Below are 4,312 nucleotides of genomic sequence, written 5' to 3'. Positions count from 1 at the left end.
AGTATAAACCCCGTCCTACAGTAGGACATAGAGTAAATAAAAGAGGACGTAATTTTTTCTTCTTGTCACGTTGACATAAAATTCATAAACATGACAACAAATAAGTATTGAAATTGTTAAGTTCCAATTGTGATTCTATTTTTACTTCCGGTACGGGCGCCATCTTAGCGGTATCGTGTCGTGAATAATTTCTCCTTCTTTTGCTCATTAATGTTGTTTAAAGTGTAATATCGATAGCTTATTATGCAGTAAACTAATGTTATAGTGAGAAGCTGATGAAGAATTAATCTCGAAACGCGTTTAGCCCCTTTTTGTCGTCAACGGCCGATAGTCCACGTGCCCTTATAAAATCTAGCTATCAATTTACAAGTGCCAACTACCGAACACTGTCGTACTTACCGTACCAAAATCGAAAACAATTAGCTTACCTACCTTGACACTGGCAAAATAGTCCCACCAATGGGACTGAGGCCATTTAATTTTAAAAATCTAATCTAATCTCTATTTTTAAAATTTTGTGTCACAATAAGAAGGTCAGGCTTGGTTTTGTAGGAAAATAAATTATTTTGGTCTTATTTGAAAATACATGGAATTCATGTAAATTAAAATTAACAAACCAAACACAACATTCACTCAAAGGTTAACTGGAAGAGATCCCTCAAAGGGATTGGCATTTTTACTTCAAATCTCAATGTATTTTTAATGTGTTTTTGTACAATAAATAGTTACGTAGGAGTACTAGTAACAACTTTGTTTATTTTTAATTATCTTCTTAAAGCCTTCCTCGTTTTTCCACTCGACCCTGTTGTCGGTGTTTTCCCATTATTTTGGGTAGAATGCGTCTAGGTCGTACCGCCCTCTCCTTTTTGATCTGCCCGAACCCCGGCCTGCATTTGAAAATAATGAAAACTGTCTGGGAGTCTATTGCAGGTAATCTGTGTCCGTTCTTATTGTTTGAAGTGGCAGAGTGTACACGTTCGAAGAGGATAATCGCGCCGGTTCGCTCATGACATTAGTTTTGTCCCCGACTCCGCCTGAGGTGACTGAGAATGCGCTGCGGCCGTGAGGCTGTGTGATGTAATGCAACGGGACTACTTTTATATTACGTGTTTTATCACATATGAATATAAATGTTATAAAGTCAGTCTAAGTTTTTAAGTTAGTCTAGTCTTTCGTGACGTATTGGTTATTCTGTATTGCCGTATGCTGACGTTTTTATAAAAAAAAAGTATATAGCGTGTTTTTTTGTTTTAAAATAATCTTTTTTCCTTTTTTATGCATATTAAATGAATTAAGCGAATGTGAGGGGAGATTTTTTACACTATATGTAGAGTGTGCACGGGAAAACGTCCCACTTTTTCGATTGCTATTTATTTATTTATTTATAAGAGCTATAAAAAAGCCGCTTTGTCAGTTTATTCATATAAAGTTTTTTTTTATACTACGTCGATGGCAAATTAAGCATACGGCCCGCCTGATGTTCAAGCGGTCACGGTAACCTATGGACGCCTGCAACTCAAACAGTGTCACATCGCGCGTTGCCACCCCATTAGAAACCTGTACATTCCCTTTTGCTGTGTTAAGTACACAGCAAAAAGGAGTGAAAAAGATACAAGTAAATCTCGCCTGAATGGTAAACGCCGACAAAATGGGACGCTTTACTATAAACACTCTCATTTGTTTACACTTGACTGTACTTAATTATACTATACGTTTACACTTGACTGTACTTAATAAGGTTCAGCTGATCGTATGTTGAGACTTCAACCTACAGATAGAGCCACTCTCTGAGTTTAAATCTATAGGGATATTTGAAGGAATATTCCTCAACGAGCTAGCCTCTCGTGCATGTTTTAGAGTCTCGGGTCCTTTAGGGTATTCCCAGAACCCGGCTCAGACTTTCCTGTACACAACCGGTCTCTCTTCTTCGCAGAAAACCCAAGATTACTTCTTAATCTTATTATGACTCTTATTTTACTATGCAATATGCATAAGTATTACAAAAACCCTTGAGTTACTTATTTTGCAAGTAGAAGTCTTATTTTACTAACAAATGTATGTTGATTCATTTCGCGTAGTGAGAAGTAGGTAAGTATCTCATACCCATACAGTGTGTAAATCTAATACGGAGCTTACGCACTGTAGGTATAAGATGAAAGAGGACGGGTCGCGCCAAATCGCAATTTCATACAAACGTATATTACAATATAGTAATTAAGTATTTAGGTATCGTTAATTTAAAAGTAAGTAACTAGGTATTAATTGTACTGAAACTTTTTATTTTTAATATTATGTGTTGTATTATTTTCTTGTACAATAAAGTGTTTACTTACTTACCTACACCCATTAATTTCTCCCTGAATATTAACATTATTGAAAATATTTTGACGATATTCCTGTTTTCCCTTAGATTTATATATATTTTTTAATATTAGAAGAGTTCCGAGCTATTTTAAATTTTAGGTACTATGAAAACGGTTTTTTCTAAATTTGTTTATATATTATGACAGCAAAACCAAACATATCGAACGTAGGGGCAGATATGGCTAAAGTACATAGAAAGAAAATCATGACTGCTTTTCTATGGAGAAGATACCGTCCTTTCCTCCTCTTAAGTTCGGTAAGTAGGCTTTAAGTGACTCATGTTTTCATTGTCCTTGACTGTTCAAGTTGTCAATAGGAGAGTATTTCAGATAACTCCATAACGACTATCACACAAAGTTCATTCATGTTGATATGTCAAATTAAGATTATTTCTATCTAAATGAGTAAATGTGATGTTTTTAAATGAAGTTAATTATTGCATAATACCTATTACTGCCAAGGTTAAGCAAACATTCCTGATTTAGTAGACATTTTAGGAATTAAGTTTCAACCAATTTCTTTCATCAAAAAAGATATTTTTTCTTTAATTAGAGAATTTAGCTACATTACCGTGGAAATTTAAATTGAGCAGTTGTTATAAATATAAATATGGCCAATACAAAAGTTCATATCAATTGTGCCATTAATGAGTTCATAGTGTAAAATTACACTAATTTCTACGTAACGCTATCATATAACACACACACACACACACACACAATTCAATGAATCATGTGTGGATGTAGTAATATGATTAATAAATACAAGTATGTTAGGTAAATACTTTTACAGGATCTCTTTCCCTCTTTGTATTTGTTTACTTTAAATTCTTCCATAAGTATCTTGAGAGTACTTTATTACGTCAATAATGTTTAATACCATTAAGCACTGTGTTTTAGGGTTCCATCGTCCACTCAAATAGTGAAAATGGACATTTTAAATAGACTTGATAGTTTTTTTCTATGAAATCCTTAAATTATTGTTATTACTGGTACTGAAATTTGAACTGTATCATGTGCTCGGTGCTTATAGTTTTAAATACTAAGCCAGGTTAGATTTTATTAACTAACTCTGCACCCCAAGTGCTATCATAACATAAATGTCTAATTTCTATAAAATTCATTGGAAAATAGTGCAGATTTAGCTCAACTACATACATACAACCACGCCTGTAGGCGTAGGCAGAGCACATGAAACTACTCAAAGTGCCACCAAAGAAAAACGAAATTCTGACATTGCCGTGACAGGTTGACAGCCTACGCCACAATTTAACCCATATCTCACATTCGACTTCTACAAAAACCCACGGGAAGAAAGGGGGAAAATGAAATTCTTAACCCATGACACAGAAAGCTCAACAACTACACTCCAAAAGTAACAATACAATTCATAAGTTACAAAGATTCACAAAAATTACTAGTATAAATCTGTTTTCTACGCCACAGAACACCTGTGATACATATATGCGAACGCAGGACCTATTTGGACTTGTTATAAAAGTCAATCCGCATAAAAAACAAACGATGACATCATTATCATCTGTCGAATCATCACTTTTGAAAAATGTCTGAAGATTCGGTTTCAAAACGCGCTCATTACGTCAGTAAGGATGTTCAGGCTAATTCAAACATAAACTGATTTCAGAACGATATCTGAAAAATCCGTGGATGTTGTAGAAGTCGACTGTGTGATATGGGATAAATTGTGGCGTAGGCGAGAGGCTGGCAACCTGTCACTGCAATATCACAGTTCTTTCTTTCTTTCAACCCCTTATTTGCCAAGAGTGGCACTTTTCGAAACCTGAGTAGTTTCCATGTGCTCTGCCTACCCCTTCATGGGACACATATATGTAGCATCATGCATCTCTCTCAACCAAATACCTACAGCTACAGGCAAAACGCACGATATTTTAATGATATATCCTTTATATTATGCTTTAGGTAACCCC

The sequence above is a fragment of the Leguminivora glycinivorella genome, chromosome 21 (assembly GCF_023078275.1).
Source record: "Leguminivora glycinivorella isolate SPB_JAAS2020 chromosome 21, LegGlyc_1.1, whole genome shotgun sequence".
In the NCBI taxonomy this organism is placed as follows: domain Eukaryota; kingdom Metazoa; phylum Arthropoda; class Insecta; order Lepidoptera; family Tortricidae; genus Leguminivora; species Leguminivora glycinivorella.
This window is presented reverse-complemented; position numbering follows the sequence as displayed.